General features: G+C 39.6%; 1 long non-coding RNA gene across 1 annotated transcript; it reads right to left on the reverse strand.

The window, feature by feature from the left end:
* Window positions 1-5,070: 5,070 nt before the first annotated feature.
* On the reverse strand, window positions 5,071-8,691 carry LOC119336148. The gene is made up of 3 exons (XR_005162225.1): window positions 7,818-8,691; window positions 7,348-7,544; window positions 5,071-6,396 (listed from the first exon to the last, which is right to left on the reverse strand). It is a non-coding gene; the product is annotated as an uncharacterized LOC119336148 (long non-coding RNA).
* Window positions 8,692-9,016: the final 325 nt, after the last annotated feature.

Raw genomic sequence — 9,016 nt, forward strand, 5'->3', positions numbered from 1 at the left:
TGGTGGGTCATCAACATTCCTTCCTTTCTCCCTTCCAAATAAAACTAAGCTCAAGGATAATATAGTAGCAGAGTAGGCCATACTGCAGGAATTAAGGTAGTTACTGAAGGAGTTCAATTTGTAAGAACATACAGCAGCACGGGCACGCCATGAACAGGAAGCTAGTGACATGACACTTTTGTGCATTAGCACATAATAATTATACACGTTGGAACTGGTTGCCACTTAGATTGAGATACAGTATATTTTTTTCTTGGCTTCCATCAAGTCACTTTCCATGTGTACTCTGGAACATCACTTAACCTAGTATATGCCAGGAGCATACTCCGCCAACTAAGCATGCGTCGTTGAGAGAAACCACTGTTCTTATCGTCTGGGCTATAATGTTTATTTTTGTTTCTTCTTTTTCTGTACATTAACCATAAAGAAAATAAGCTCATGAAGGGAAGGCTGACTCATTATTTTCTAGATTATACTGGAGTATGGAATTTTTAATACTATGTCTCTGTGTCAATCCATGTCTTATGTTTTCAGTCGGTCGTAGCCAGCATGTAACCCTTCCATAGCGCCTCTTTCTCTGTTCTGCGATGGCATCCAAGTGGTTTCTTAAGTAGCATTATCAACGGGTAAGAATAGTTCACAAGACACATAAGATTTTGTGGTGCAACTGAACTTAGCAAACATCTCCATGGGCGTACAAAATAGAGACAAAAGGTCTTCAAAATCGTTTGAGAATCTAGCTAACAATGTGGAAAAATTGGAGTTTTCACACTAAAAACAAAAAGTAGTTGTAGCTTCACTACTGAAAACAAAATAGAGACTGGGCAGCAGTACCCATGCCTCTTTCTATTTGTAAGACTGAACTCAGCAACCTCTTTGTCAGTTATTACAACATCACCGATTAATAAGTTTAACAAATTCTAATAGCTTTCTTACCCTGTTTGTACAGAAGTACCATCTCATGATAAGTGTGTCACCGTCCTGATTTATGCCATTGTTTAACCTCCTCAATTCTCATGCAGAAAGAATGTGTATAAAAGAGGCGAAGATAAATCATGTATGGTAATTCTAGCCAAAACATAATTCAAAAAGATACAATGAGATTAGGCAAGGTTTAACAATTTGAAATAGTTGTGGATAGGCCAGTGAGCCTCTGTAGTTTATAAGTAATAGTGGATGGTCAGAGAAATTCTCGAAGTAATGTACACAGCCAGGCTATCATTTTAGCTGTGACCAAATAGTGTACACAGTCAGGCTATCATTTTACCTATGACCTTCCAGAAGTACTATGAAAGACATGTGGTTTACTTCTATCTCAGTTTGAAATATTCAAGCAACATAAACACGTGAGGAGTTTGGATCATATTACAAACAGTGGAAATCAAGAAATATGAATCTAGTATTTAGGACAAACAAAAAATATAATCTACTATCTACTACCACTATAAAAGAAAGAGAGGGGCAGATCCAAACAATCCCACCCATCGATCATCAAGATCTAATGGCCCTTAATCATTCTGTGTTTAACGCTACCAACCACGCAACAAGCCACAATCGATCGCTAATAGCCCCGCACTAAAAATCGCCCTGCAGTCAAAAAAAACCCGCCCCCGCACGACCTCCTCCTCCTCCTGCAGACCGCGCCGCGCCGTTCGCCTCCCCGCAGCCGCGCCGTTCGCCTCCCACAGCAGCGCCCTTCACCGCTGCCTTGACGGGTCGCCGGGACGGGAGCCCGTCCCGCCAGAGCCACCCCGCCGCGGGTCACCGCCTCCGCCCGCGCCCTTCACCGCTGCCTCGTGCCGCCGGAGCCACGGGGGCCACGGGTCGTCGGGAGCCCGCCCCGCCGCGGGTCGCGCGGGAGCCTCCCAGCCGCCGGAGCTGCCCCGCCGCGGGTCGCCGCCTCCGCCAAGCCGCCACTCCGCCTCCGCCAAGCCGACTCTAGTTATATCATTAGAAGGTGAATTATCATGATCCAAATCAATGCCAAGGTCAGCACTAGATGGGTTACAGTCTGATTATTGAGTATTTAATCTCTTCATATGATAATTGTATTGTGTAACTCGAATTACCTTTTCAGTGCTCCCACAAATCTATTCTACCACGACTCACTCCTCAATTGGCATCAAAATTACTATGCAATAGCTCCTAAACTTTCTGTACATGATTTCAATCATCCACTAATATACAAAATTCAGGCAATCTCAATACTAATATTTTATATCTTCTTTTTTTGCCTCCTCCCTATCAACTCATACTTTATTTCTACATGTTCAGAATGTTGCCATTCATCAGCAATTGCTGCATCTAAGGTCCTTTCAGTCACATTTTCAGGTTTACTTCATCGCTTGAGAGTTTGTACTTTGTGGTCGTTGGTGGAAAGGTCGAGCAAGAGGTCTCTCTCAAGCTGTTGGAGAACGAGTCTGCAGAGACGATGTTGAATTTTATCAAGGCGGCTTCATTTTGTTTTGAACTATCCAAGAGAGACAAGGTTGCTTCATTTGCAAGCTCAAAACTCTTTATGATTGTATTCTGCTTGTCTACCCAATTCACTGAAAATATGAACCAATGCAATTGGTTGTTGGTGTTTGATCCCATTAGTAGTATGATCAAATTTGTTTCGAGACATGCAGTCCCCAAATGCTCCACTCCCCACAATCTGACGAATGGGAGAGGGAAGCTGAGGCTATGGTCGCGCCGTTGTAGACAAACAGTTTAACACTGAGGTAATGTGATAAAAATAATCGTTTTTTCTCTCTCGTACATTCCGATTTATGTATGCCTGCTACGTACAATTCATGTACTCCATCCGTCCCAAAATAAGTGACTCAACTTTATACTAGCTTTAGTATAAAGTTAATACAAAATAGAGTCATTTATTTTGGGACAGAGGGAGTATTGTTCTGTCCTTGCACTGGTTTCTTCTACTCCCTCCATAAACTAATATAAGAGCATTTAGATCATTAATTTAGTAATCTAAACGCTCTTATATTAGTATACAGAGGGAGTAATATTTTTGTTGTATATTACTACGTTCAGTTGGTGTGAAATCCCCCAATTTTTGGTTAATCTAAGAAGTAAAAATAAGTTCAGTTTGTAGACTGTTTAAACCACTTTTAACTGAACTTGTACAAGCATCAAATCTAGGATATTTCAAGTCTCTTCACAAAAAATATATTACATAGCAATAATTTCATCTTATTGTTGTACCAATACGATTATGAGGTGTATTCGTGGTGCTTTGAAGTGTAAAAATTGCAGTACTTTTCCTTCCTCTTTTTTTGTATTATTTTAGCTCAAGCTTACACTTTCTGACTGGACACTAAATAACATTCTTCTTTTTTTTGTTGCAACGAGAGAATAATAATGAGATGCGCTGCCACATGGAGAACTTGGACCAATTGATAAGACACCAAATCTTGGGCACTAAATTATGTGTAAGTAGTTGATCTGCATCTGAAATCTCTTTATAATAGTTGCGTATATTATAGTTAATTTCACCGATATCTGTGTATCTTTTATTTGGTTATTAGGCCTGAACCTACAGTTCAAGGTTAGTAATTATTTGGTCCGAGCCTACTATTCTTTTCCATGTCTTGTATAATTCTCCTTTTTGACATGAAGAGTTCCCGGAGGTTGGATGGCAATTTGAAAATTCCAGTGTATGCTTCAAGATGTATGCATATAATTTTGGAGTCTATTCATGTTGGTTCAGCATGTTTCTACTACACTCCACATCTCACAGTATTTAGAGCGGAGGGCCTTCAATAGTGAATACTGCATAAAATGGTATTGTTCCGTAGGATGCAGAATTTGTTGTTTCATTCATCCATTATCCTTGGTGTTGTTTTACATAACATATACTCATTTGCTTTGTTTCAGCGGCAGGGTATACAACATAGGAAAACTTGACTAAGCTTTTCTGAAATTCTGGTTCCATTGGGTGATTTCTGTTTTCTTAATAAATTGGTGGGAGTGTGAGATAACTATTAAGCCAATTAGTTGCTGTGTACATTTAACAAGCGGGCAGTTGGGAGGTGATAATTATTTTTGTGTACACATAGTTTAGTCAGGGCATGCCCATGAACTATTGCTTGCATATTGTATCATGTGAATGTAAGTGATTAAATCTTCCTTGGCTGAAATGTCATACCCGGTTTTGTGAAGTTTATATAAGCTTGCATTTTTTTTGTTGTTTTGACCATTTTCTTTTTTTTTCCTTTGATAGCTAAGATGCACATGTAAAATCACATAATTGGATCCTTTGGAGCCTGGTAGATTCAGTACCAATTGTCGACTTAGCACTTACCACGTGCTGCATAATTGTTTCAGATTAGCATCCTTGTACAACGGCTAATCAACTAGGAGCCTCTCCTGAGAAGCAAAGATGTGGATTATCCACCTCGAAGGTTATAGTTGCTAAAGAAGCTAGAGGAGATTTAGAATATTTTATCTCACAACTTTCACTTCATCAGCCCAATAATGAAAGCAGAAGTATGCATTAAATATACAAAGGTCTCCACAAGGTTTGCATAAGACGGTAATGTCCCATCTTTAAATCCTCCGACATTGTGCTAGAAACTAATTTTATTACTGACTGGACATATATGCCATGCATGTTTAGTACCTTGACTCTTTATATAGACAAAGCTCTGAGGGATGAAGCTTTTGGGAGCCCGGATGAAGAATGCTTCTGAGGCGGAGAAGAGAAGTGATGAGAATACTTCCAAACCGCTTTGAATTTTTATTTTGGCAAACTCGGACTCCTTGTTTGATAAAATACATCTAAAGAGCATTTTTGCACACTGTTCAAATAAACTCTTCATTTTTGTGTCTCTGTCAAACAATGCATTTCAAATAATTAGGTTATTGCCCTGGGGATATTTCGACAAATGTTGTACTTATCATCCTAGATACTCCCTATTCATTACCTATATCACATTCCCATTTTATTTCTTTCGGGAATAGCACATATTGTATTTCCATTTTTAGTTTCTTTAGTTGTTTGAATTAAAAAAAGGTGTAGACAAACAAAAGCTATAGAAAATGATACAAATTAAATAGAGGTGGAATTTGAAAAATTGATTGAATTGGCAGGACGTGCGTTGCACGTGCACGCTTACTAGTAATAAAAAAATCAAATTACTTGCTAGTTCATAGCCCTGGGAACCTCCCCTTGGCGATCCCTCCGACCATCTGATGCCTTCGGCGTATCCTTCAAGCCCACGCCACGTCTTTTGAAACACTGATCCAACTATAGTTTGTCGCGCCGAGGAAAACCATGGACTTGAGTGTGGTTTGAAGATAGAGGACTCTTATCGAGATTGCTTACATGAGAGAAGATAAGATGCATATTGTGTTAAGAAAAGAGATGGGGAATATCAAGAACACTGCTTTATTTTTTACCAGCATAGAGAAACCATGGATTTCAACTTCGATTTGCAGAAAATAATAATGTAATTTGGTTGCAACAGAAAGATAAATTCAAAAAGCAAGAAAAAACTATCAAGAGGCAAATCAATTCCTTACCTGTAGAAGTTAGGACTCATGAGAAACTATCAATGACAAAAGAAACATAAGCGACCATATTGGAATTGGCAGTACCTAAACCCATTTAACAATTTGAGATAAAGATGTGTAAGTTTTCTCACAGAATTTTTTGTTCTATCCTAATGAAGATTGCAGATTACTATTCAATGAAGTAGATGTAGAGGCATGCGTGAATATTTTGCTGTGCATAATGAGACTACATAAATCTACTATTTTTTAGAACAGATTTATCCTTATGTAGAAGCCCTTGCAAGAAACATGAAAAACACTGTGAGGGCACTCAAAAAGTGTACCTGAAAATACTTTAGCATATTTTCTGTAAGTGGAAACTATGCTATCTGAATACTGTAACTGCAAAGGAAGGATCACACATATTATTAAAAAAAACAATGATAATATGGATTACATGGCTAGAAACGCAGGAAAATTTAATATAAATGTTTTGTATTAAAAAGATCATCTATCTATATCTGTTTCCAAATACAACAAACAAACCATAAACAGAAACATGTGTAACTCAATAATCCATACATGAAGCTATTTTCTTGCACAACCAACAATACTTAAATCTGAAAAATCTACCAACAAAATACTATACACTATAAGATATGATTCTTATTCCTGGACAAAAGAAATGTTTGTTGTACATGCAGATAATCTGAAAGTTAGCACATATTGGAAGAAAAACGTACAATCTCGAAATCCTTTACATAGGAAAACGTCTATGAAGCTTCTATAAACATCAAAAAGATTTGGCTGACAGTGGTTGATTTCTATATGTACACAACTCTGCTAGTTGGCAGCAAATGCCACGCAGATTATCTCAGCTGGTTGATTCTCCTTCACTCCCTATAATTCATAGTCTGGTAAGCATTGTGACGTGAAAAATGTACAAAACCCAAAAAAAATGTCTTGATGAGACATTACGAATAAAGCGAAAATATTGGCAGCTCTCCAATGAGTTCATCAAGAAGGAGAAGAGATGAGGGATTTAATGATATGTGGCCCGGCATGCCCAACCGCTACATCACAATCTTGTAAAAACCTTCTAGTCATACGTGATATGTGAATAGTGGATACTTAATAATCGTATATAATTATATGATAATCTAGCATATATGATAGACATATATACATATGCAATAAAAACTTCTTGATTCCAAAGTCAATTTTATATCTTGAGTTTCAAACACTGTCTAGGTTGTTATTGGATGTAAATCAATTATCTACGACTTATGTTTAAGCCTCAAATGATCCTATAAAAATCTTCTGCACATATTTCTCTCATCAACTGATGATGCGGACGATATCATTCCTGACATTTTTAAACAGTTCTAGCACTGCTGGAAACACATTCTTTCAAGGCTCAATGAGCAATGCTAAGAGAAATAGAGAATACAATCAACCTAGTAATCTAAGGTCTACACAATTTACATGAAGAAAGGCATCTTAATATATAGGTTTCTTACATTTGACATTGTAAACGCAAATTTATCACAGAAAACAAAATGAATCAAATAATTCTGTGAAATTATATTTTAAAAATAACACAGAAGGAAACAACTAATTGAATTATTTGCAATCATTTATATACATAATGTAATTACCTTAAAACAATTATACTAAATCTGAAGTATTCCATTGCAATGTTTACAATAGTCCTCGAATCTGCAGTAAATTGTACTAATTCACACTATCTTTAATTATTTCAGTTCTTTGCATGTGGATGATATGTATGTTCTTCTATCTTTCCAATCCGTGATGAAAGCATAGTTACAAAAGGATGCTTAGTTAGCTTACCCAACAACTTGACTAATTCAGCTCAACTGAGCTCCGTGAAGAACACCTTGTAGTTACCCTTAGCAGATGTATAATATAATTGTCTAGCGTAGAAGGCGACGCGGCTGCCGGAGACATGCATCTCACAGTTGTCGCCGCACCCACCACCTGCCTGCTGCCACCGTGCGTGTGCCTCTTGTTGTCTGCCTGCAGGAACCCTACAACACAACTTAATTAGGGTTGGCGATGTATCAAACACTTGCTGTTCTTTGGGGGCTCACATTTGTTTGTAGGAACTTTTCTCAAACATCAAAATCGCTCAGCCTCATGTAAACATCAAAGTGTGAGCTTCTTGTCCAGTATTAGACTTTTTAATGGAAAAACATTTGCTCTACATTACACACAACAGATACGCCGATTTATGTGATTTTGATGATGAATTTAATGTAGAACTATTGAATAGAGCAGGGAATTTCAGAATATGGCGTTACCTGCCTGCGTAGACGGAGTGTTGTTCATCCACTTCGCAGCCTCGCTGACGGTGACGACTGCTTGACCTGTTTCAAACTGTCTCCATCTTCCAACTGACCAACACTCAATTCTTATGAAAAATCATGGTGCTTGGTGAAACTGAGGGGATTTAAATATTGAGGAGCAAAGCATCCGGGGAGGCTGGGATTGGATCATGTGGTTGTTTAAGATGATGATTGTGCATTGATTTGAATTTTGGAACTGAAGAGATTCAATCCTTGGAAGAAGGGGATCAAGGAGAGGAAAAATTAGATTGTGATCTATATTTTTTGAGAACTACAGCCTCGAGGGATACGACTTTGGACATGGTGACAGAAGCGAGGAGTTGCTCCACCTGAGCTCCTCCCCTTGTGGCCTCTCTCCTTTGCAGCCGTCTAGGGCGCCGCCGCTTCCTGTGCGCCTCGCCGACTTCCCATCTGCTCGTCGCACCTCGGCTCTGCAGCCGTCCATGGCATCGCCGCCTCCTGTGTACGGTGTAGCTCGTCGGCCATGGAGATTCTCCACAGCCAGTAGAGCCTCCTTTAGTCACCGTCTCTCGAGCTTCCTCGGCTGCACCACGACGTCTCCCCAACCACTGCCTCTGCGTCGCAGCACCACCAGAGCCTCCTTTAGTCACCGCCTCTCGAGCTTCCTCGGCTGCACCACGACGTCTCCCCAACCACTGCCTCTGCGTCGCAGCACCACCAGCCCTGATCCAACCACCTCCCCTGCTCCCCCTCACAAATTCTCTTGCGATGCAAACTTTTCTAAATCAAAGGAACACATGGAGATTGGATAGCAGCATGGATGAAAAGTTGAGATCCAGCCCGGTAGTCTCTAGGGCATGGAGAAGCGGCAGAGAAATTGTGAGGTGGAGGAGGAAGATGGGCTAATTTTTGATTTTAGAGCACCTCCAACAGCCGCGCTATGCCCCGCATGCAAAAATCCTGTTTGCCGCGCGCGCTTCGGCTGATTTAGCGTGGCCGCCAGTGCTGGCTCCAGCAGCCGCGCTATAATGCAGCGCGCGCGCGCCGCTCCAGCAGAGCGTAAAAATACAGCGCGCGCCGCACAAACCACATATACATTTCAAAGAAGAAGAGCAAAAATGATCAAACAAACAAAATAAATCAACAATAAATAGTTCAATTTTGTTATCATTACAACTTAAACAAATAGTTTA

Source organism: Triticum dicoccoides, chromosome 7B, assembly GCF_002162155.2.
Source record: "Triticum dicoccoides isolate Atlit2015 ecotype Zavitan chromosome 7B, WEW_v2.0, whole genome shotgun sequence".
NCBI lineage: Eukaryota > Viridiplantae > Streptophyta > Magnoliopsida > Poales > Poaceae > Triticum > Triticum dicoccoides.